The sequence below is a fragment of the Macaca nemestrina genome, chromosome 9 (assembly GCF_043159975.1).
Source record: "Macaca nemestrina isolate mMacNem1 chromosome 9, mMacNem.hap1, whole genome shotgun sequence".
NCBI classification, from domain to species: Eukaryota; Metazoa; Chordata; class Mammalia; order Primates; family Cercopithecidae; genus Macaca; species Macaca nemestrina.
The window spans coordinates 59,038,811-59,065,364 of record NC_092133.1 but is presented as its reverse complement, the minus strand read 5'-3'; the positions used below and the strand labels follow the sequence as shown (position 1 = coordinate 59,065,364).

General features: G+C 41.2%; 1 long non-coding RNA gene across 7 annotated transcripts in view; it reads left to right on the top strand.

The window, feature by feature from the left end:
- LOC105466161 (uncharacterized) overlaps positions 1 to 26,554 on the top strand; it is a 94,387-nt gene that overhangs the window by 28,006 nt on the left and 39,827 nt on the right. For all 7 annotated transcript variants that reach the window (XR_011607790.1, XR_011607791.1, XR_011607788.1 and 4 more), the window contains 2 exons: positions 6,512 to 6,621; positions 8,673 to 8,769. This is a non-coding gene — a long non-coding RNA (uncharacterized lncRNA). The remainder of the gene's footprint in view (positions 1 to 6,511; positions 6,622 to 8,672; positions 8,770 to 26,554) is intronic.

Below are 26,554 nucleotides of genomic sequence, written 5' to 3'. Positions count from 1 at the left end.
TTTTTTTTTTTTTTTTTTTTTTTTTTTTTTTTTTTGAGACGGAGTCTCGCTCTGTCACCCAGGCTGGAGTGCAGTGGCGCGATCTCGGCTCACTGCAAGCTCCGCCTCCCGGGTTCACGCCATTCTCCTGCCTCAGCCTCCCGAGTAGCTGGGACTACAGGCGCCCACAACCGCGCCCGGCTAATTTTTTGTATTTTTAGTAGAGACGGGGTTTCACCGTGGTCTCGATCTCCTGACCTTGTGATCCGCCCGCCTCGGCCTCCCAAAGTGCTGGGATTACAGGCGTGAGCCACCGCGCCCGGCCTAAATTTGGTAATTTTATCAATACAAGCTCAGATAAGTCTGGACTCACAATTTTATTTTAATTATTCATTATATATTGTGGTTTAAATTTGTATTGATTTATTGATTCTGTACCCCAATGTATTGCCATGATGACATGAGGGCCTGACATTCACCCTCTTTTGAGAAAAGCTATGTAAAGTGTTTCCTTATTAACACATCACTGTATTTTGTATCATGTGGTCTCATTACCCTGGCATTTTAAGGTAGGCCCAGCTAGGGCTGCACCCTCCATGGAGCCAGTGGGAACCCCGCCCCTTCTGAGTTGGGAAGGGAGCTCCCCAGGCGCTGCTGCAGCCGCCCAAAGCCCTTCCGCAGACCCAGGCCTCCTGCTCTACGGAGCAGGCAGGAGCTCCGCCCTCCTGGGCGGGGCCACAGTTACCCAAACTGCTGCTGTGGATCCGAGCCTCCCTGTTCCCTTGGAGTTGGGCCCTGAAGCAGGCGAGATCTGCCCTCCCAGGTGCAGCTGCAGCCTCCTGAACCGTGGCTGCAGACCTGGGCCTCCCGCTCCACGGAGTAGGCAGGAGCCGGGACAAGCAGGAACCCCGCCCCTTCTTAAGTTGGCAGGGCGGGATCTCCCCGGGGCACCTGAAGCCGCCCTCCCAGGTGCAGGACCTGGGCATCTCTGCGACCTGCATCCTTGGGGACAGAAAGCATAATTAAGCAGAAGCATTTTTATTCTATACTCTTAAAAATAGTTGTGGGTTAAATGAAAAAGTCAACTAGAACAACAAAAAAGGTAACTGTGAGGTGATGGTGTGTTACTTAGCTTGGTTGTGGTCATTTCACAATGAAAAAGTGAAAATCAAAGCATCACATTTACACCTTTAATATGTACAATTTTTATCTATCAATTATACCTCAGTAAGGTTGAAAAAAGTGAGAAATAATAACAATACATGCATATACTGTTTTAGCCATTTTTAAATTTTTTAAATCTTAAAGTTTGGGGGGTACATAGTAGGTGTATGTATTTAGGGGGTACATGAGATATCTTGATACATTCATTCACTGTGTAATACTCTTATCAGGGTAAGTGGAGTATTCATCACCTCAGGCATTTATCCTTTCTTTGTGTTAGAAACAATCCAATTATACTAGTATTTTAAAATAATAATAAATTATTGTTGACTGTAGTCACCCTGTTGTACTATCAAATACTAGATCTTATTCATTCTATCTTTTTGTACCCATTAACCATCCACACTCCCCCCTGCATTGCCTACTACTTTTCCCAGCCTCTGGTAACCATCATTCTGTTCTCTCTGTGAGTTAAATTGTTTCACTTTTCAGCTCTCACAGATAAGTAAGAACATGCAATATTTGTCTTTCTGTGCCTGGCTTATTTCACTTAACTTAATGGCCTCTGGTTCCATCCATGTTGTTGCAAATGACAGGAACTCATTCTTTTTTATGGTCGAATAGTATTCCATTGTGTATATGTACCACATTTTCTTTATCTATTTGTCTGTTGATGGACACTTAGGTTGCTTTCAAATCTTGGCTATTAATAGTGCTGATATAAACATGGGAGTGCAAACATCTCTTCAATATTCTGATTTCTATTCTTTTGGGTATATACCTAGCAGTGGGATTGCTGGATCATATGGCAGCTCTATTTTTAGTTTTTTGAGGAGCATCCAAACTGTTAGTGGTTGTACTAATTTACATTCCCACTAATAGTGTACAGGGTACCCTTTTCTCAGCATCCTTGCCAGCGTTTGTTGCTGCCTGTCTTTTAGATAAAAGCCATTTTAACAGGGGTGAGATGATGTCTCATTATAGTTTTGATTTGCATTTCTCTGATGATCAGTGATGTTGAACGCCTTTTCATATGCCTGTTTACCATTTATTTGTCTTCTTTTGAGAAATCTTTTGTCCATTTGAAAATCAGATTAGATTTTTTTCCTACAGAGTTGTAGCAGGAAGAACCGCAGACAAAACTCCTCAGACACCGAGTTAAAGAAGGAAGGGGTTTATTTGGCTGGGGGCTTTGGCAAGACTCCTGCCTCAAGAGCCGAGCTCCATGAGTGAGCAATTCCTATCCCTTTCAAGGGCTCACAACTCTAAGGGGGTGCGCGTGAGAGGGTCGTGATCGATTGAGCAAGCAGTGGGTACGTGACTGGGGGCCGCATGCACCGGTAATTAGATCGGAACAAAACAGGATAGGGATTTTCACAGTGCTTTTCTATACACTGTGTGTAATCTAGAGATAACATAACTGATTAGGTCAGGGGTCGATCTTTAACTACCAGGCCCAGGGTGTGGCGCCAGGCTGTCTGCTTGTGGATTTCATTTCTGCCTTTTAGTTTTTACTTTTTCTTTCTTTGGAGGCAGAAATTGGGCATAAGACAGTATGAGGGGTAGTCTCCTCCCTTAGAGTCATTTGAGTTCCTCACATATTCTGGTTATTAATCCCTTGTTGGATAGTTTGCAAGTATTTTCTCCCACTCTGGTTGTCTCTTCATTTTGTTGATTGTTTCCTTTGCTGTGCAGGAGTGTTTCAGCTTGATATGATTAGCCAATCTTTTATGCAGAGCCATAGCCTCGCTGACGAAAAGAAATACTTTACAGAGTTTGTAAAGTTTACAAACTGTAAAATATTTAAAGAGGTTTATTCTGAGCCAAATATGAGTGACTATAGCCTGAGGCATAGTCTCAAGAGTGCCTGAGAATGTGTGTCCGAGGTGGTTGGGTTCCAGCTTGGTTTTATACATTTTAGCAAGACATAAGACATCAATCCATGCATGTAAGATATACATTGGTTCGGTCTGGAAAGGTGGGAGAACTGGAAGTCGGGTGAGAGGACTATCAGATCATGGGTGAATTCAAAGGTTTTCTGATTGGCAATTGGTTGAAAGAGTTAAGCTATTATCTGAAGACCTGGAATCAGTAGAAAAGAGTGTCTGGGTCAAGATAAGGGGTTGCCAAGACCAATGTTCTTATGAAGTCTCATAGGTGGCTGCCCTTAGAAACAATAGATAGGAAATGTTTCCCATTCATATCTTTAAAAGGTGCTAGACCACTTCAGGACTGGGAGGTCCTGGAAGGGGAGGGATTTGTATGTTAACATGGGCACTTTATAGATGCAAATTTCCCCCACAAACCCACCTTTGCAGAACCATTTTAAAATATGGCAAAGGAACATATTTTGGGGTAAAATATTTTGATTTCCTTCTTTATCCATCATATGATATTATTCCAGATTCAGGTTGGAAAGTAAGCCAAGTAGGATGAAATAAAACCCACCTGATGAGATTTTTTTGGCTTGTAGGGCATGGTTCCCCAGTTTCCTTAGATAGGAATTTGGGCAAGAGAGAAAAAAGGTGAGGATTTAATTCTCAGCCTTACTTTTGCCTATGCATCTTTACCTATGGAGTTTCCTGTCATCTTTCTTGGCCAAACCACACTTGACAATACAGTTTCATTATCTTTTTTTTTTTGAGACAGAGTCTCACTCTCCCAGCTCACTGCAACCTCCGCCTCCCGGGTTCAAGCAATTCTCCTGCCTCAGCCTCCTGAGTAGTTGGGATTACAGGTGCCCAACACCACGCCTGGCTAATTTTTGTATTTTTTTAGTAGAGACAGTGTTTCACCATGTTGGTCAGGCCGGCCTCGAACTCTTGACCTCAGGTGATCGCCCACCTCGGCCACCCAAAGTGCTGGGATTACAGGCGTGAGCCACTGTGCCTGGCCTCATTATCTTTTAAGTAGATTATTTAAAGAATTTAAAGACATTTACAAAGCTGATGAATAAAGAACTTTTCTACATTCTGTAATTTTATGAAAACCTTCTAAAATTTTACACTTAACCTACACATACTAAATTCAAAGGCAATTCAAACACTCAACTAAGTTTTTATAGAAACAATTCTCTTCTTGCACTCATCTTACACTTATATTGGTTTATATAATGCTTGATTAAATTACGTAAGTAAAGGAACACATAGAACCAGGACAAATGCATTTGGAAACAAGTGCAATTGACTCTTGGTAAGCAGAAAACTTAATTGGAATTGCCTGCTACAAAGGTGTCTATAGTTGCAAATTTCCAGCATGTTTTGGCCATCAATCAGTGTGTTTTGTAGAGGAAACGGAGAGCACTGGTTTTTCTGGTAAACTGGTTAAATAGCATTTGGTTAAGAAAACTTGCACTGTACTTTATTCTAGATATATGAAACAGGGTTTTAGAAAGCTAAAGTTAAATGGATACTGGTGTTTAAATATTTACTTTACAAAGTTGCTCCCTTTTAAGGCATCAAGCTCTGTTTTTGAATGTTAAATTTCCGGATATATATTATTTTTCCACTATGCACAGAGCAGTGGTAACAGCCAAGCTGGATAGAAAGATTTCTTCCTTGTGGCTTAACTACAATTATGTTTTATTATGTTAAAAATACATACATCTTATGCAATCCTGTGCAGTCAAATCTCAGAAGTGAAAGAATGGGAGAAAGCTAATCTGAGGTTGTAAAATAAATAGATTTTGAAAGCAAAGAAATGCTGTTTTAGGGATAGCCTATACTAACCTTAATTTTTTTTCTAATAGAGAACCTCATTGATATGATGGTAATGTATCAATTGAATAAGAAGTATGTCCTATAGTTAACCATGCTCAATAAGTATTTACCATATGAATGATTGAAGTATGTGGCTGCTTTAAGAATGTTAAAATTATTTTAAAATCTCCATTGCTACAATGTTTTAAATGTTAATCTTCTTAGTAAATTATTACATTTCTTAAAAATGGTTTCCTGGAACAATGGTTTCAGAGTGTGGCACCCGGTATTTTGTTTTCCTGAAAAGCACATTGTAATGTGTGGTGGAATGATTAAGAGCATGGATTCTGGAGTCAAACTGAGTTTATATTCCAGTTCTACCACTTAATAACTTTGAATATTGGACAAATAGTTTGACTTCAGTTTTCTCATCTGAAAGTGGGTATATTAACAATTCCTGCCTCATAGAGTTGTTATGAGCATTAAATGTACAAGATAATATGTGTTAATAAATAGATTAACTGTTAATCCACGGAATTGTCTTTTCATCTTTGTCAGTAGTTTCTCATATTTGTGTGAGTCTATTTTTAGACTGTCAATTATTTTCTACTGACATAGGTGTCTCTATGCTAATATCACACTGTCTTGATAACTAGCTTTACAAGAAGTCTTGAAATTAGGTACTGGTCTGTCTTGGTAATGTTCAATGTGCACTTGAAAAGAATGTGTGTCTTCTGTAAATGGAGTGTTCTATGAATGTCAGTTATGTTAAGCTGGTTGACAATGTCCAGTCTTGCAAATTAGGGGTTTAGGGGTCTGCACATGTTTTCTGTGAAGGGCCAGATACTAAATATTTTCAGTTTTGTGCTATACATTCTGTCACAACTACGCCAGTCTGCAGCCGTAGCCAGACAATGCATAAATGGATGTGGCCATATTAGATTCACAATGAGCTGGATTTGGACCAAAGGTATGTAGTTTGCTGACCATGTTCTAAGGCCTTACTGATTTCCAGTCAACTTGTTCTATCCATTATTGAGAGATGACTGTTACAGTCAGCAACTATAATTATAAATCTGTCTCTTTCTCCTTTTAGTTCTATCAGTTTTTGCTTTAAGTCGTCAAGCTCTGTTTTTATGTATTTTTAAACTCTGTTACTAGGTGCATAACTGTTTAGGATTGTGGCTGGGTGCGGTGGCTCACGCCTGTAATCCCAGCACTTTGGGAGACCAAGGTGGGCAGATCACCTGAGGTCAGGAGTTTGAGACCATCCTGGCCGGCATAGTGAAACCCCCGTCTCTACTAAAAATACAAAAAAAAAAAAAAAAAAAAAAAGTAGCCGGGCGTGGTAGAAGGCACCTCTAATCCCAGCTACTCAGGAGGTTGAGGCAGGAAAACTACTTGAACCTGGGAGGCAGGGGTTGCAGTGAACCAAGATCACACCACTGCACTCCAGCCTGGGCAACTGAGCAAGACTCCGTCTAAAAAAAAACAAACAAAAAACCCCACAAAGAATTGTTATACCCTCTTCATCAATTTACTGCTTTAGAATTATGAAAGACCTTTTTATCATTTTGATCTGAAATCTACTTTTTCTAATATGAATACAGCTACTCCAGCTTTCTTTTGATTAGTGTGAACATGGTATATCTTTTCCTGTACTTTCTCAGAGTAGTCTGTTCTCAGGCCAAGCTTGCTTCCTACTCTGCCATAAGGTGAGCCACCTCTACCTGCCTGGAGATCAACCTGCGGTCATCCAGTTCCACCAGTGCCTGGCTGGGTAAGTGTAATTTACTCTGGCAAGAATTAGAAAACTATTGTGACTGCTTATTTAATTTCACAGCCCCTACACTAGCTTTAATCTGTAATAAAACAGACAGACTTCAGTGTCTATATTTCTATCCTTTCAGCATTTTGGAGGAAAAGAAAAAAGTGTTTTGATTTGTTTGCTAAAACCTCTGCAGGCGAGTAGTATGTGAAGGGAATATTGCATAGACACTAGCTTTTGTTATCTCATGAAGCACTGATTCTGAATACTCTGTGTGCCCCTTGGTTATTGAAAAGAGGCAGAGCATCTTCATGTTGTCAAACTTGGCTGCAGCCAAAGTGTAAAAATTTTGCTTTCTATTAGCAAGTTATTTTTGCAACAGACATTCTTACATTTAGTTACTAAGTAAGACAACATCATCTCCCGATTCCGGTGTTGGGCTATATCACTGGGTCTCACTGTGCCTCTGACTCTCACCCTGCTCAAACCTCACCCTCAGAGATCCAGGAGGGATATGAGGGGCAGTATTGAAGTGAAGTCTGGGGGAGGGGAGAGCTTGAGGAATAGAGTCAGAAGGTGTGTGGTGAGGAATAGAGTCAGAAGGTGTGTGATTCATCTTCCCTGTTAAGAAGAAATACTAGAAAGTTCTATGGTTTGTTTTCCTGGATTTGTTAAAATGAAGAATCCTTGAGTCCAAAAGCCAAAACAGCTTGTCAGACATGTCACGTATCTTTAAGCACAAGTTGGCTGGACCAGTTTCCCTACATCACTCTCTGTCCTTGTCACTTGACCACAAAGTCACATCTTGCAGTCTGGGTAATCATGCACACTGAACACTTCCTAGAGATGGTTCTAAAAACTATTTGGGAGGGAAGAACAGACCAAATATCCAGAGGTGGTAACAAGGCCCCAGCCTCCCTGGAGAACACTCGTAACACCGACCCAGTCCTCTTCCCAGGCCTGTTCTCCAAAAGGCAGCGATCTTTTATGCCATAGATATTTATTTCAGGGCCTACTGAGGTTCATTTCTTCAGACACTTCTATGGAATTTCCAAGAATTCATGCAACTTGTAAAATTATGAAACTTCTCATCTAGGTGCTTCCCCTCAGCTTCATTACACAAGTAACTATTCTACGTTTTGTGTTTACGCTTCTTTGGGATTATTTAAATATTTAAATATCCAGCTGTGTAGAAATTCAAATATCTCTTAATGAGGCAAACTTCTAAGCAGAGACTTCACGTCAGTGTTAACTGCTTTCCAACTGCAAATGATGTGAAAGTTTCCCTGAACTAATGGCTGGCTGACTCGATGGAAGATGTCATCTTTAAGTTCCCTGAAAAGAAAAAGTCCTCCAAGCTTGTCCAAGGCCAAGCACACCTCACACCTTTACAGCATGAGGAGATATCAACCTGTTCAATGTGGTTAAAGGGAAAACAGTGAAACCTGAGTTGACAAGAGGAGAGGAACATCCACAAAAGGGGAATGAGCACAGAGAGAAATCAGTCAGAACCTCAGTGGGTGTCACACTTTATAAAACGTTAACTAGCTCTTCCTCTGACATTATGAATCTGATATGATTTGCAGAGACAGTAGGGAAAAATGAACAGAAAATTTATTCTAGCCTAACATTCTTCTCTTCCATTTAGCAAGTGTCTTATTACTAAAGTTTATTTCTCTCAAAACTTGGTCTCTGTGGCCAATTGGTTTTGTTCTGTCCCATGGCACCAATCAGGCTCTTAACCTGACCCTGCGCTCTGGCACTCAGGGACCAAAGAAGAAGGAATGATGTGTGCTCCCAGCAAATATTTGTGTGTAGATTCCAGTAAAGCAGTTCAGAGAAGGGTCTTGTGAAAATGGGGCTGGAGAGGATTGTCTTGATGTGAGAAAGGTAGCATGCATAGGGTGGCTGTTGGATACCAGTGTTTTCCAAAAACAAATGGTGTAATGGAACCATCAAAGGACAATGCTGAACTCAACTCCTTCTTGAAGTCGTAGGAGGTGGGACGTTTGTGTCTTGAAATATTACATTAAGCCTGTTGTCTATTCCTTCTCTCCTTCCAGAGCTATAAGTTGGTGCTGTTTGCCAGGGTTGATGTCTGCAGAGGGCCAGGGGAATTCCAAGCGAGGGAAGCAAGGAGAGCTTCTTGGACTCCTCAAGGTAACAAACCTCGTGAGATACTTGAGGATCTCTGGTTCCCATTCTAGTACCTGCAGCATTAAAGAGCCAACAAGGACTTAGGACAGAAACCCATGTCAGGAATAAAGCATGTAAAATAGACTCAAAATTTGTCTGTGCGAAACCTCTTAGGAATGGAGTATATATCTGCTTAATGAAGGAGAACCCATCCATATACTTAGGAGGTGGAACACCAATATATGAGAGTTCTCAACCTATGGGAACTCTAAAAGTGCTCCTAAATTTGAATTCCCTCCCTTCCACTCTGGCCGAGACTTGGCCCCTAGGAAAATAGCAAAGTGCAAAGGTGTTGACTCTCGTCAGTTAATAAGTCCACTAGTGTTTCTGCATTACTCACTGTTAGTCACCAGGCATTCACTAAGCATCCACTGTGAGCATGAACAGGACTACAGGCTGTTAGTTTGTGTCATTTGCTGATGTGTCTGCCCTCTTCAACTGCTCCTACTTCCAATGTCTGTGTCATATTTTGTATCTCCTGACAATGCAGCTGGGTTGGGTACTAACAAAGAAGGCCAGAATGAGCTCAAGGGTATTGCATTATTGTTGGAAGAGTGTTCCCATTAATAAAAGCTGGTATTGTGTAATGTCATTCACATATTACTGTACATGAGATGATGCAATGTAATGCTGGCCTTTGATTCACCCAGAGCTTAATGGGAGAATGAGACTGGTCATTCCAAATCCCTGAATTTTTACCACTGAGAATCATAAAATATTAGAGCTGGAAGGGACTTTAGAGAATAGCTCACCCAACCTCCTTTGTTTTACCAATGGGGAATCTGAGGCTTATGTTATTCTTTGTTGAATGTACCAGCTGGAATCTGGCCAAAGTGCCTGTTTCTACTCACAAATGTAACGTTTGGAAACAGACTGGGTCCTGTGCCATCTGCTACCATCCTTGGTAGACTAGAAGACTAGGAATCCAGAATAGTTCCAAACTGTCTAATGCACTTCATCTACAATATTAGCATCCCGGTTCCAGAAATTCTCTCCCTGAGGGTACTCGTATGTGGCACAAAGGTAGGGAAAATAAAAATAATTCTTGTTTTCTTATAATTTCATCTGATTCATCACTGCATCAAGGTGAGCTTGCTAATCTTAGATCTCAGATCTCCAGGGCATGGGCCCAGCCCTCTTTGTTTGATACAGAGCTATGAAGGCTGTCCAGCTTTGGTAACAATCTCAATGGCATGTTTTTGTTGGACCATTTAAAAAATGACATAGTCCCCATTGGAGCTAGCACCTGTGAGTTTGCCTACCTTCTGCTGTATCTCCTTAATAGGGGAGGCAGGTAGTCTACCTGTTTAGAATGCGTTCAGGCTACACAGTCTATACAGCATCAAGATATGGAATGTGCAGTTCACAATTCGCTTTTGCCTGAATTATTTGTGTAATTGTGGAATGGGTTAGAAAGGGCATTTTAAAGAGTTATTCTTGGCTGTGGTAGGCTTTGTTCAGTGGAAACACGTTTGGCTCTATGTGAATTGGCCTAACAGAGAAGTCATGGACAACATCCTCTTTCTTAGGAAAGCTTTCAACTGGAGAGTACTGCAAAAATCTTGGGGACACAGAGCCAAATGAAGCTGTTGACCCAGGGTTGGCCATCACAAGTGTTTTGTAGCCAAGGAAAAATTTGCCTAGGATCAAGATGCTTAGCAGGACTCCTGAGAGTGCCAGAAAAGAGACTGGAAATTAGTAGAAGTTGCTTCTGTCTTTGAGAAGGGCCCTTCTATGTTTACATAATACCGAGTTTTTGAAATAGAAACCCCTGGCCAGAAAGTTAGAGACCAAGAGAAGAAATAGAAATTAAATGAAATTCTTCCTTCGGCCTCCCCCTCATCTCTGTAAAAATAGACAGAGACTTCCTTTTCCACTTACAGATGGGGAGGGCGCTACTTTGCAGTTAGAGCTGAGTTGTGAGGTTGAGGCAAGCTGGGTTGGTGTTGGCAACTCAGAATTACCATCTCTTCGAGTTGAAACCCATACCCCAAAGGGTCTTTGGATTGGGAAATAGTGCAACCTCCCCATGCATAGGAGTAGGAGGCACTCCATTTAACTCTAGAACACCATTTTTTTGGCAAGCCTAGCATTTAGGCTTAACTTAGCTATACCCTTCTCCTACTTTATCAGAAGCTGGACATTGAAACTTATCCCTGGCACCTGCTAGAGAGAGAGAAAGGAGTATCAGAATGGTCTTTTGAAGGATCTGGTATGTTCAAGAGACAAATACACAATTTTGTTTTCATTTATTCACTTGCTTAATAGGCATTTATTCAACTTCTGCCTCTCCTAATCTGTGTGATTTGCCATGTTTGTGGAGAATGGAATATGAAATGACTGAGTCTTGGCCATCCACGATCACTAGGCAGAGAGATAAGACAGACCCACAAATAATGATAATAAGCAGTGAAATGTAACAAGCTCCTCAAGAAAGATGGAATGAAAAGTTATAGAAATTGAGATTAGAGGAGGACCTAGCTGAGCTGAGGAGGGCAGGGAAGGCTTCATGGTGGAAGTGACAGCAGGAATGATGAAGAGTAGCATTCCAGGTGGTGAACTACACATGCAAAGGCATTAAGGCCACAAAGCATGGAGGTATGTTTGGAAAATAATGAGGCCTCTAGTTGGAGGTAATGTAGAGGATGAGTTGAGGGTACTAGGAACTAAGACTGAATGGGAGCTTTGAAATGCTAGGAGAAGAATCTGGAACATAACGTAGGAGAACAATGAAGAATCACTGAAGATTTCACAGAATGAGAACAAACTATTCTGTAGAAAAATTTATCTGGTAGATGGGTTTAGAAGGCGAGATAAGAAAGAGGAGGTAATTCAAGAAGCAATTAAAACAGTCTGGGCTATAGACAATGAAAGGAAGAGGAGTGGGAGAGTGAGAGAAATAGGAAAAGGCAGTGGAAACACAATGCGAAGGCAGAGAGGAGACACTGTGGCACTAACGTGGCAGCTGATCAGATGTGGGGTAGGTAAGGTAGAACACCTGTCAAAGATGACTGAGAATTTTTAGCTTTGTTGTAATTCCCCGGTGGGTAATGATCTCAACTGTTTCTGTTTAGGGAGAAGGGTTTAAGAGAAAACTGATTGCTAGGATGAATTTGTCCAGGGCTTATACCTGGGTAATATAATGGTCTCCAAAGGAGTAGCCTCAGAAAATATATTGAGGGCTACACTGTGATGGAACTTTCTTGAGGGTGACAGATACAGAGAATGTGAAAGGCAGAAAATACCTGTTTTCAGTGAGCTTACAGTTGGAGAAGCAAGAATAGCACAAAGGAATAATGCCACACTCTGTAAGAAAGAATGTAATGAATGGCTTAATTATGTATTCAAGATTGTGAATTATATAGACATTTAGAAGCAAAAAAGAGCGATGAAACAGGTGGGGCTTCTTAGAGGAAATGTTACATAAGGTGTTGGGATTTGGAGGGAAGGAAGAGAGAAGTAGGAGAACAACACAAATAAAGGCAGAGTGCTGGGGGTGGACAGTGGTGTTCATGAGGGACTGAACAGACTACCTGGACATCTCTTCTACAGGAACTTAGAAAAGTTCTCAGTCATCCGAGGGGTATGAAGGGTGCAGGAGAAAACAAACATTGAGCAAGATTCATACTAGGAGCATGCAAATATTATGCACTACTCATATCAGTGGTGCATAATATTTGCATGCTCCTATTGTGAATGTTGACTATTAATGTAACTGTGTAATATTACTCTTTTGGGGTGATGGGGGAAGGAAAGTTGGATGTGTATATATGAAAGAGCAAAATTCCTATCTTCTTTGGCAGGGAACCAATAAATAATGCTTAAAATTAATACATCAAGAAATGGCATTGTAAGCACACCTACAAACATAGAAATGCCTAGGGGAGGCAAAAGATGCATGAGATGAGGGCGGTTGCCTCTGGGGCAGGAGGATTGGGTTAAAGGGGGCAGAGGGCTGCAAATTTTAATTATATGATGTGGACTTAAAAACTCTCTAAGTATAGTGTTATAGTTTTTGAAAAAAAGAATGAAATTTTAAAATGATCATCTGATTTCATCCTGAGGTGATGATTGGAGTGCATTAGTAAGACAGGACACCTGGGCCCACTGTGCTGCCTTTGATGGGGAGCCTAGGATGATTTCCTGGGAAGGTCCAAGGCTGTCTCAGCCAAGCTTGCTCCCTGATTTTTCCACCTTCCTGGGGGGGTCCTCCAAACTCAGCTGTCTCAGGCCCCTTTCCTTTTAAAACACTGCCTTAGCTTTCCATCTGGGTTCTTCCTTCCACCTTGTCCAAGGCAGCCTGGACGGCAGTGTCCACAGCACCTCACTTCGTTGATGGAAAGAAGCTCCAAACTTTCATTTCGTCATACTGCAAATTATTAACAGGATGTTTCCTGTTCATGTTTATTAACAATGTACTAATAAAAATGATAACTGTGAGAAAGGGATAAAGTTTCATCTATCTTACAGAGTTCTTACCCTCATGGTCTCGGGCTGTGGTTCCTAATTCATTGTCTTTTTTTAATGATCTGGTCTGGACTTGATTGTCCCATTTTTATTCCAGTTGGCTTATCCAGCCAAAAAAAGAAAAAAAACAAAATCCTGGGCAAGAACCGTTAAGTGTCACAAGTGGATGATTTGCATTTCTGGGGATCCCCCAGATAGGGGAAACCTATTTAAGTGAATGCTTGTTCTATAAAAGAATTGTTCTTCTCTCTCCAGACTAAAAATAATCATCAGAGTTCTCAGTTTATTTTGAACATATCTTCCTCCAAGCTTCTCAACTTCCTCTACTCAACCCCCCTCCAAAAGAGAAAAATAAAGTTCTTTAGCCTCTCCAGATCTGGGGGAAGGCAGCAGCAAAGGTACATTAAAGTAGCAGACTTGGAAATTCATCTCAGCTCTGCATCTTTATCAGGGAGCCTTCCCGGGCCTACAGCCAGGTCAGAGCTGTGTCATCAATCTGAGTAGGAAATCTGTGAAAGATAATTTCGCCTACCCTGGTCTTCATCATTCCCCAAGAGCCCTTTCCTTTATTTTTTTATCTTTTACTTTTTAGCATTTTTTTATATTATACTTTAAGTTCTAGGGTACATGTGCACAACGTGCAGGTTTGTTACATATGTATACATGTGCCATGTTGGTGTGCTGCACCCATTAACTTGTCATTTACATTAGGTACATCTCCTAATGCTATCCCTCCCCCTTACCCCCACCCCATGACAGGCCTCAGTGTGTGATGTTCCCCTTCCTGTGTCCAGGTGTTTTCATTGTTCAGTTCCCACCTATGAGTAAGAACATGTGGTGTTTGGTTTTCTGTCCTTGTGATAGTTTGCTCAGAATGATGGTTTCCAGCTTCATCCATGTCCCTACAAAGGACATGAACTCATCCTTTTTTATGGCTGCATAGTATTCCATGGTGTATATGTGCCACATTTTCTTAATCCAGTCTATCACTGATGGACATTTGGGTTGGTTCCAAGTCTTTGCTATTGTGAATAGTGCCACAATAAACACACGTGTGCGTGTGTCTTTATAGCAGCATGATTTATAATCCTTTGGGTATATATCCAGTAATGGAATGGCTGGGTCAAATGGTATTTCTAGTTCTAGATCCTTGAGGAATCGCCATACTGTCTTCTGCAATGGTTGAACTAGTTTACAGTCCCACCAACAGTATGAAAGTGTTCCTATTTCTCCACATCCTCTCCAGCACCTGTTGTTTCTTGACTTTTTAATGATTACTATTCTAACTGGTGTGAGATGGTATCTCACTGTGGTTTTGATTTGCATTTCGCTGATAGCCAGTGATGATGAGCATTTTTTCATGTGTCTGTTGGCTGCATAAATGTCTTCTTTTGAGAAGTGTCTGTTCATATCCTTTGCCCACTTTTTGATGGGGTTGTTTGCTTTTTTCTTGTAAATTTGTTTGAGTTCTTTATAGATTCTGGATATTAGCCCTTTGTCAGATGAGTAGATTGCAAACATTTTCTCCCATTCTGTAGGTTGCCTGTTCACTCTGATGCTGGTTTCTTTTGCTGTGCAGAAGCTCTTTACTTTAATTAGATCCCATTTGTCAATTTTGGCTTTTGTTGCTATTGCTTTTGGTGTTTTAGACATGAAGTCCTTGCCCATGCCTATGTCCTGAATGGTATTGCCTAGGTTTTCTTCTAGGGTTTTTATGGTTTTAGGTCTTTAATCCATCTTGAATTAATTTTTGTATAAGGTGTAAGGAAGGGATCCAGTTTTAACTTTCTACATATGGCTAGCCAGTTTTCCCAGCACCATTTATTAAATAGGGAATCCTTTCCCCATTTCTTGTTTTTGTCAGGTTTGTCAAAGATCAGATGGTTGTAGATGTGTGGTATTATTTATGAGGGCTCTGTTCTGTTCCATTGGTGTATATCTCTGTTTTGGTACCAGTACCATGCTGTTTTGGTTACTGTAGCCTTTAGTGTAGTTTGAAGTCAGGTAGCATGATGCCTCCAGCTTTGTTCTTTTGGCTTAGGATTGTATTGGCAATGCGGGCCCTTTTTTGGTTCCATATGAACTTTAAAGTAGTTTTTTCCAATTCTGTGAAGAAAGTCATTGGTAGCTTGATGGGGACGGCATTGAATCTATAAATTACCTTGGGCAGTATGACGGTTTTCACGATATTCATTCTTCCTATCCATGAGCATGGAATGTTCTTCCATTTGTTAGTGTCCTCTTTTATTTCATTGAGCAGTGGTTTCTAGTTCTCCTTGAAGAGGTCCTTCACATCCCTTGTAAGTTGGATTCCTAGGTATTTTATTCTCTTTGAAGCAATTGTGAATGAGAGTTCACTCATGATTTGGCTCTCTGTTTTTCTGTTATTGGTGTATAAGAATGCTTGTGATTGCACATTGATTTTGTATCCTGAGACTGCTGAAGTTGCTTATCAGCTTAAGGAGATTTTGGACTGAGACGATGGGGTTCTTCTAAATATACAATCATGTCATCTGCAAACAGGCACAATTTGACTTCCTCTTTTCCTAATTGAATACCCTTTATTTCTTTCTCCTGCCTGATTGCCCTAGCCAGAACTTCCAACACTATGTCAAATAGGAGTGGTGAGAGAGGGCATCCCTGTCTTGTGCCAGTTTTCAAAGGAAGGGGGAGTCCTCTCTAACTCATTTTATGAGGACAGCATCATCCCGATACCAAAGCCTGGCAGAGACACAACAAAAAAAGAGAATTTTAGACCAATATCCCTGATGAACATCGATGCAAAAATCCTCAATAAAATACTAGCAAACCGAATCTAGTAGCATATCAAAAAGCTTATCCACCATGATCAAGTGGGCTTCATCCCTGGGATGCAAGGCTGGTTCAACATATGCAAATCAATAAATGTAATCCAGCATATAAACAGAACCAAAGACAAAAACCACATGATTATCTCAATAGATGCAGAAAAGGCCTTTGACAAAATTCAACGGTCCTTTATGCTAAAAACTCTCAATAAATTCAATATTGATGGGACGTTATCTCAAAATAATAAGAGCTATTTATGACAAACCCACAGCCAATATCATACTGGATGGGTAAAAACTGGAAGCATTCCCTTTTAAAACGAGCCCTTTCCTTTAAAAAGTCCCTGCTCTTAATCCTAGGTTTCTGCTGGGAAAGCAAAAGGTTTTCTTTCTGTCTTTCCTCTCCCTCTTCCTTCGTTTAGAGCAACACAGCTCCAACTCCTTGCTCTGGGGCATTCCAGTTAACAAAGAACCTTTGTCTCCAGCAGATCCTCAGAAATAGGGCCTTCTGATAGGCTGACTTGTTAGTGATTGAAAGCCCCAGGCACTCAGGTGGCCCAATGTCTTTATCTAGCTTTTTCATAGCCAACGATCAGTGATAAATGGTACATAAATATTCAGTAATAACCAATAAAAGCCCACACTGATTTCTCAGTCACTGGGAAACGCCCCCTCCCCCATTTCTGAATAGCATCCGCTTTTATCTCAAAAAGATGCCAACAGTTTAGGAAACGAACTTTGTTAGTGCTCTCAGGCTAGGACTCTGGCCGCATCCTGGGCCCCTTAGGACCTGCACAGAAAAGCTTGAGGGAGTTAGGACACAGTCTTCTCATCTTTCCCGGGATTGCAAGCATTTTTGTTTTGTTTGTTTTCCAGGTCTTCTGTAGAGTGAGTGAAGGAAGCAGGGAAAGGGGTCCCAGCACAATGGCCAGCCCTCCAAAGGCTCTGGGCCCCACATGGGGACGGAATGTGGAGTGAGGTAGCAGTGAGAAGGGGAGACATCCTGGCTACCTAGGTGGTCCCTTGCTTCTTGTAGCTTTCTAATCATTTGTAGCTGGTTCTGGCAGCACCCAGAGCAGAACAGTGGGAGGAACTGGGAACTACTATAGGTGGCGGAGGGAGTGGGACAAGGGTTGAAACCCTATCTGCTGGCTACCGTGCCCACTACCTGGGTGACAGGATCAATCATACTCCAAGCCTCAGCATCATGCAATCGACCCGGGTAACAAACCTGTACGTGTACCCTGTGAATCTAGAATAAAAGTTAAAATTATATGTAAAAAAAGGATTATGTTTTTCTAGTCTAGGTGGATGATCAGATGGCTTCTCTCTTTCCTAACAGCATTTACGGCCCTTCAACATGGGGTGAGACACTGGTCTGAGAAGAACTTTGTTAATTGTATCTCCTAGGAGCACTCTGAACTATTTAGTCTCCATTCCCAGAGTGAAACACACAAACCCTCTTTGGATTGCCATCTTTCCCCTCCCTTTCAGCCTGGATTCCTAGGAGTTAGCATTCGCATTTTTCGCATTTGGGAGAAACTATCTGCCCCTTATGGAGAAGCTCTTGCCTCCTTGAAGAGACAAACCCAATTTTATCCCTTCTGAACCATTGCAAGGTTTCTGCCAGTTGTATAAACTACAAATATCTTAGAAATGTTAGCCGGGAAGTTTTTTTGTGTGTGTGTGTGTATTTTTTTTTTTTTTTTTTTTTTTAAATTTCCCAGCAGTTTACACAGTTTTGAGAACAGTAGTTTTGTTTCCACAAGCTCATGTTTGGAGATTCAGAAGCTCTTGGCTATCAATCATACTACTTTATTCCCAAGTCTGTCCACAATGTTGAGGCTTCAGAGTTCCTTCTGAGTTACTCTGGACTAAATTTCATCAGGCACCCACTACCTCTTCAACATCTTTGTACCTAGTCTTCTCTTTCTCCTTAGGAAATGTCTTGACTTCAGCTTATTTTTCTCATAAGCAATGGGAAGTATCCCTGGTGCCTCAGAGAGGAAAAGAGAAAGCCAAACTCCTTTAGCCTTGTGCACAGAAACTGAAGTTTTAGGGGAATAGTTGGGTAGGTTTTTTTTTTTTTTTTTAATGGGCCATTGGCTTTTGTCTCTCTTGAGTCTTGTCTCTTTGCCATCTTTGTCTTCTCTCCTTCCATCCTCAGCAGAGTTCCTGAAAGTCTAACTAAACTTAGCCACTTATGGCTGGGTAATTTGGAGAAATGTTGCCTTCTGTCATTTTACTTTTGTGAAATAAATGGGCTCAGTGAATAACTGGTATATTCTAAGTGATACATTAATTTTATTCTCTTTGTCTTTGTTTTCTCCTCTTTTCTTCTTCTTCTTCCTTTAAAAAAACCCTTTTGTTCCTTTAAGAAAAAAGACATATTTAGGAAGTGTTCTAGCCTACCAATTGCCTAGTATTTATTTAAAGGCTGAACTAACAGGATTAATGCTATAGATTCATGACCACAAATATGGGTTAGTTAGTAGCTGTGTGTTGAAGAGAACCATGCTCAAATTCTAGCATGATTCCTATAGCTTCATGAACTTGGGCAAATTAATTAACTTCTCAGAGCCTCAGGATTTTTATCATTAAATGGAGAATAAGAACGTGCTTCATAAAATTGAAGGTAAAATTACATAGTGTGTGTAGCACAAAGCCTGACACATTGCAAGCGCTCAATCAGTGGTACCTGTGGTGTCAAGTGGATAGACCTCTTTTAAAATTTTCCATGGGAATTTAAAAAATCGTAACATTCTTCCCCTGTCCAGTTAGCATCTTTCTGACTCACATTCACAGCAAGTGATGTATTCTGAAGGAATACAGAGTCATTTTGAAATTAGCTTAAGCAAAACTTTCATAAAGAAGTCATTTCTAGTCATCTTCAAAGTGTGGACATTTGTGTGTGTGTGTGTGTGTGTGTACGCACACACTACTCTAGATAAATTTCTAATACCTAGAAGGTTCTTTATAGTACTTCTTCGCTTTCTAAAATGGATAACAGAGAATTTATTCAATTGTTCCTTCTTCCATGAAATCTTTCACTACACCCTGGAAAACCTGATCAGCTTTGAAACTCTGTACAGCCCTCGGGAAAGATGCTATTTTTCTTACTAGTATTTCTTAGTGATTTACATTGTTCCTCTTCTCTACTACATTTTAAGTTCCTTGAGGGCAGTGCCTTTCTCTGCTTAGTGCTTTCCATGGCACCTAGCAGAGTCTCATGTGAAGTAAGGTAGAGATCAGTTCAGGATTAAGAGCCTGGACTCTAGAGTCAGACATGCTCTTAGGTCCAGTCCCACTACTTTTTGACTTCTTGAGCAGCCTTACTTAATCTCTTCTGAGTCTCAGTTTCTACTTTTGTCAAATTGAAGTGTTGGGAGTTGTTACAAGCATCAAATGAGCGCGCGCGTGTGTGTGTGTGTGTGTGTGTGTGTGTGTGTATATATATATATATATACACCCAATTCCTGGAATATAATGAGAAATGAATGAAATTGTAGCTACTTCTAATTATCACTATTATTCATGTGCTAAATATATGCTTGTATGTTGGATGAATGGACAGATAGATGGATGGATGTCATTCTCTATAGCTGTAGCCAGCAGACCTTGCAATGAATTATAAAAGTATTCCCCCAACATTCTCATCTACCAGGACTCCAAACTGGAATTACCATTGGGGATTTCCATATTTTTAAAGCTCCGCCTCCACTCTCAGTTTTGTTCTGATCTTCCCTGTGATACTTGAGTTTGCTTCTGAGATCTGATACCTGACACTTCCTCTCTTTTCTGTAGTGAAAGCCCATCTTTTGCTGATAGACTATTGCCAATAGCAATATTATTTCTAGAAGGATAATCCTTATCTTGATGGCTACTTTCTAACATAAACAGAGAAGAGAAATTAAAAAAACACCATTTCCACACCAGGTAGTGGAGAGATAAAGATGTGAGTAGTCGCTATGGTAGGAGAGTGCTTTTGCACGCTCAATTACCTGCCTGAGCTGTTGGCCTGCTTCCTGGCTGCTTTTCTTTGCATTGCTTGACCTTTAGACTGATGCTATTAAAATACATACCCAGTGCCACGTAAATGGTTTTCAATGCCTGGCTGCTTAGAGAAAACTCATTGACATGCAGCATTCAGTTACTTATGCATGTGAAAAAAAGAGATTAAGAGTCCTTTTTGACACCAGCTTGCTAGGATCACATTTTGTTGTGGCCCCTCTATAGATTACTGACCTCCCTCTGGGTTTTTGGCCTCAAATGACACTATAGCACCTGATATCTCCTTCTTTAGCTATCAGGTATGAAGGTGTGTCTGTGGCTAAGAGGTTCTCTGCCCTGAGATCAGTCCCAGGCTCGTTGCTGAGTCACTAGTGGATGGAAACAGTAGCCTGATTTTCATTTACACTTCTGTGATAGTCTAGATTCATCTGTGTCTTTCACCTTTCTCTTGATTTCATTTGAATCCAGATACTAGAGTGCCTACTTTAAGAATACGGAACTCGGCCGGGCGTGGTGGCTCACGCCTGTAATCCCAGCACTTTGGGAGGCCGAGGCGGGCGGATCACAAGGTCAGGAGATCGAGATCACAGTGAAACCCCGTCTCTACTAAAAATACAAAAAATTAGCCGGGCGCGGTGGCGGGCGCCTGTAGTCCCAGCTACTCAGGAGGCTGAGGCAGGAGAATGGCGTGAACCCGGGAGGCGGAGCTTGCAGTGAGCCGAGATCGCGCCACTGCACTCCAGCCTGGGCGCAGAGCGAGACTCCCTCTCAAAAAAAAAAAAAAAAAAAAAAAAAAAAAAAAAAAAGAATACGGAACTCTTCCCCACCCTGCTTATTCACTCTTACCATTCTCTCCCTAGAAAAGGAAACAAGACTATAAATCTGATATGGATTCCGATCCTAAAAAAATCAGCATGAGGGTCCAGATGGATAAGAAAGCCCCTGTGAGTTGAACTGTAGCACTTTGGTGTTCACAGAATGATTCGTCATTCATCCATTTATGTACATTTTATATAACAAGTTCATCTTCATGCATTTGTTTTCATTTAGGTCAAACCTTAGGAGGAAACAGAAAGGAGTAGAAGAGATGTTCTTGCTTCCTGACAAGATAGATTATTATAAAGTAGAACATAAAGAGAACGGGAAAGATATTAAGAACATGACAGTGGAGAGCTAGTTATGTTCCATAGGAGAGATGACATTTGAACTGGGTCCTGAAGCAGAGAAAAGGGTTGGGTGCCTAGAAATAGTGGATAAAGACATTTGACCTGAAAGAACAGTGTCTGTCATATCAACATTGCTGTTGAGGACTAGCTCCTGCATATCTCCCGTCTTCCATGAAAAGGGGGCATTGAACTAACTTTAGAGTCAGTTTACAACCATTGGTTTTACAGTCATGAAATAGATGAATAATAACAAAGGTAAGAGAGATGCTATCTTCATTCTTGTGAGCTTCTACAAGGCTGTTCTTGGCATAAACAAAGTTATGAAAGCCATTTCATCCAGCCTCATGCCATTAGGTAAAGATGAATTCAGCACTTGGGGGCATCTTGTTGCCAGTAGGCCAGGATACCTCTAGTACTCCATGATGCATTTCTTCATGTGTTCTGATTCTAGATGCTAAGGAAGGGATGACAAGACATGGAGAAGGCTTGCCTCTGTGAGTCTCCATACTCACCTCCAGCTACTCTCCCACTTGCTCCCAAGACTCCAGCCACACTGTCCTTCCAGAAGGCCCATCTCAGGCCTTCACATCACTATTGTCTCTACCTGGAATCCGCTTTCCTCCAGTTATTGCTTGGCAAACTCCTACCCATCCTTCAAGTCTGCGAAAATGGATGGGACCAGATCTGGTTGCTCTATGGTGCCTATACTATTCCTTCATAACCAAATTGTAATGGAAGTGTTTAGGTGTTGAAATATTTTCTCTGTCTCCCCTATAAGTTCCATGAAGTCAGGGATTGTTAGTTTTGTTCACTTCAGTTTTTTTGAAACCTAGCACAGGGCTAAGTGTACAGTATATACGTAATAAACTTCATCGAATGTTGAATGAATTAATGCATTTGGAGATCTTACAATCGTAATGGCTAGTCAAACCATGCGCAAAATGAGTTAGTTAATTATGGAGACATTTCAAACGTTGGAGTAAAAATTGACATCATTGGCAATCCCAAGTTAGAGAGATTGTGATGGTCTTTACAGAGTGCTTTGCTCTAAACTAGTCCCCTAAAGTTATAAAGTATTGAAAGAGGCCAGAAACAATAGCTGCTTGTCTCTCATCTGTGGATACTGGGAATATTCTTTCAGATGACTTTCTAAGCTCTAGAGCTGGAGAAAGCACCCGGAGTGAGACATCATTATTGTCAGTCATTCATCTCACTTCCCTTCCTTCCTTCCTTCCTTCCTTCCTTCCTTCCTTCCTTCCTTCCTTCCTTCCTTCCTTCCTTCCTTCCTTCCTTCCTTCCTTCCTTCCTTCCTTCCTTCTCTTTCTTTCTCTCTCTCTCTCTCTTTACTTTTCATGAGAAAGGGTCTCACTTTTATGCCCATGATGGAGTGCAGTAGCATGATCATGGCTCACTGCAACCTCGACTTCCTGATCTTTCAGGTGATCCTCTTACCTCAGCTTCTTGAGTAGCTGGAACTGCAGGCATACACCACCACACCCAGCAAATTTTTGTATTTTTTTGTAGAGTCAGGGTTTCACCATGTTATCTAGGCTGGTTTCAAACTCCTGGGCTCAAGCAGTCCTCTTGCCTTGGCCTCCCAAACTGTTGGGATTACAGGCGTGAACCACTGCACCTGGCCAACTTTTCTTATTTTCTTCTATCTTTATTTGTCTCATTTTTTTCTATATCTACTTTCTCTCCTGCCACTGTACTCTGTGGCCCCAAGAACATGGCTTGGTTATGGTGTTCCAATCTAAACAGGAACCAATTCTTGCTCTAGAGGAAGTAAGGATTTCATGCTAAAACCCAGAAGGTGGTTCAACTTCAGGTCACAGGTCTTGGCATAGGAGGGTGCCATTTGGGCTGATAGCATAAACGTAATGGAATAAATAGTTAGACCATGGTTCTTCCAAGCATCATTTTCCACTCCTCCTCTGCTTCAAGAACCTCATCCTGTTTGTTCATAGTTGATTAAACCTTGTATTCTCTCTTCCATATCTTGACGGCCAGTTCAAGCCTCAGCATCTGCTTTCTGAATTATTGCAGTAGTCATCCACATTGTCTCCTAGATTCTAGGAGTTGTCATTTCCAAAGCATAAGTTGTATCTTCCTGTCTAACTCAACATTTATGATACCTTTTATTGCTCGTATGAATTCCCAGCCTCTTAGCAAGCATTGATACTTTTGTCTTTTTACAAGTTGTCTCTCAATTCTTTTCCATCTCTAACCCCATCCAACCCTCCCCAAAACGCACAGTATTCCAGTCCCCTGGACTCTGATGATGATCCCTGTCTGACTCCGTTTTATGTTTCCGTGGCTTTGCACACACTGTTCTCATTGTTGAGAGACTTGTCCTTGCTGAGCTTAGATGTTCCCTCTTCTGAATGCCTCTTCCTGATCCTCAGAGTCAGAATTATAAATTCTCTCCTCTGTACTCCCAGGCAAGTTTGCTTGTAAGTCATTTGCAGTTTGCCTTGTTTTGCAGTGAAGAGTTTGTATCTCTTTCTGGCACTGCCTGTGAGCTCCTGCAAAAGCAGAAACCGTGTTTGATTTGTACAACCTCTATGTGATCACGATTTTCCAGGGAAGTTACTTTTTTCTCCTGTCTTACTGCTCATATAAGTACACCCATGCCTGTCAGACCATACATCTCTTCCGAAAATATGGGCACAGCTTTTATTCATCTTTGTATATGTCCTTTTACAGAAAATGGTCAGAAATAGTGTGTCGAATTGAATGAACTAAGTGACTCCTTACGAAGTACGTTCCCCCATGGTTCTATGATTCAGTTAGGAAAAATATACTTATGTCTTGGACTAGCTTTTTCTCCAGATGTCCTGGCAGCTGGGGAAAGTTGGAAAGAAAACAAACAAACAAACAAAAAACACCTATCCATAAAGAATAATGGAGATTGAGGTTTGAGGTGAGGAAGAAGGAATTCAATGAATGAAATCAGAACCATTAAACTTTTAAGGTGCCTGCCCCCCTGCTTGTTGTATCATTGTGTCAACACATAGCAACAGTTTCCTATCTTTGCCAACAAGGCCTTACAATATTACCTTTCATGATGAAAAACAACAGCTGTAACACAGCCTGAGAACAACACTGCTTCTGTATTGAAAGCCCAGTTCTTAGGAGCTCTAATCACTTCTAAGATAGCATCTCTCCAATTCTCAGAATATTCCTCAAAGGGAAGGAGGAGGCTTGTATTGTTATAGGCTCTATTTTGCATACAGTAAAAACAAGGCAAGAGGAGGTTAAATGATTTGTCCTTGGTCATGTGTGAGTCAGAGACTGAGCCAGCCAGAGAAGTTTCTTCACTTCCAGGCCATTGTTCTATCTTGATATTGGCAGCTAACTCTCTCCCTCCATCCTTGTAACTGGTAGGGACAAACTACCAAGGGAGTGACAATTGGGCTTTTACTTCCACAAATATAAATGTTGGCCACTGACCAAGAGAGTTCACATATAACAAGTGTAAGGGGAGTTGAATGTCTGTAGTTTTGTGTGTATTCCTTCAGTCAACAGATACCTTTGGAGGACTTGTGTGTGTCAGGCATTTTGCTATCCACTGGGGATGTGGAGTTGAGCCTGAGAGTCATTGTTCCTGCCTTCAAAGAGCATCCACTCTAGAGGGATCACAAACATTAAATAGAGAAAGAAACAAAAACAACTATCACAATGAATCAGTCATCTTTGAGCAGGCTGGGGCCATCCATTAAAAAGGTTCCTAGCCTTTTTTTATTCTCTATCTCTCAGCAGGATATTTGAGACCCATTGCAATCTATCTTCAAAATATCTTCCATCTCCATTGGCCTCCAGTAGTTCTCTCTTCCCTCCAATAAACAGAGTGCTCCAGCCCTACTAGACTCTGCCATTCCTGGACCACTCAGTTTTAAGTTTCTGTGGCTTTGCTGAAATGGGCTGAGAGACCTTAGGCTTCTTAGACTGGAAATGAGGGTGTGGGGAGAATGGAGTGGAGGCTGGAGCCATGCCTAAAGAGAGGTGAAGCCACTAAAATGCTTGGCCAGTGAACATGTGTCCCATAAGTGAAAGGTTGAGAAGATGGCTATTACAATGTCTATTGCTGTGGTTAAGCACCTTCACACATTTTAGTTAGTGTAGAGGAGAGAGTACTGGATTAGGAGACTGGGTACCTGGACTGTAGTCCTACCTAGATCTTGGCTAAGTCACAGTATGTCTTTAACCTCAATATTCTCTTTGGTCACATTAGCAGATGGGATTAGGTGCTCTCTGAGGGCTTCAAAATAAGGGTGTACCTATGACTCTTCAACCTGATTTCACGTGTGTGTGTGTGTGTGTGTGTGTGTGTGTGTGTGTGTGTGAATGTAGTGGCATAGGGTGATAAGATAGGGGAGAATAATTTTTAAAACGGGACCAGCTCTTAAGAACTACTGGTTTCTTCCAACTATGCATAAAACCAGTGCCAAGGTGGGGTTATATATTTATATTTGTGTTTCCACATCAGTTACATTATACCCAGCCCAGAATACAATGTATTCTCTCCATTGTAAACACTTTTGGATTCAGCTAGTTCTATAGCCTTCCCAGACCCTGAAGACCTTGCATGGGGAAAAGACTTCTCCTGTACCCTCTGAGGTTCTGTGCTTGGGCCTGAGAATTAAACTGACTAAAGACAGATTAACAGGAGAAAAGCATACAAATCTTATTTGATGTTAACATTTTTACATGCCTTTATATATAGGAAATGAAGTTCCAGTCGAGTGCAGTGGCCCACACCTGTAATCCCAGCACTTTGGGAGGTGGGAGGTCAGAGGTGGGTGGCAGGAGGATCTCTTGAGTCCAGGAGTTTGAGACCAGCCTGGGTGACATAGTGAGACCTTGTCCCTACAAAAACCAAAAAATTAGCTAATTAGCTGGACATGATGGTGCCTGCCTGTGGTCTCAGCTACCTGGGAGGCTGAGACAGGAGAATTGCTTGAGCCCAGGATGCAGAGGCTGCAGTGAGTTGTGATCATACCAATGCGCTCATATATATATATATATATATATAACAGAGTGAGACCCTGTCTCAAAAAAAAAAAAAAGAAAAAAAAGACATAAAGACCCAAAAAAGAGAGATCGGTCTGAGAGCTTATTTACAATTTTAATAATAATAAAAAAAACAGTGAATTATGAAGATCTGACAAGACAAAGGAAAAAGGGATTTGGGCTGGGGTGGTAAATTGTAAGAAAGTGATGAGGAAATAATGGAGGAACTAATGGAACATAAGGGTTATTTTGGTAGGTTTGTTTATACAGATTAATCCCATTCCA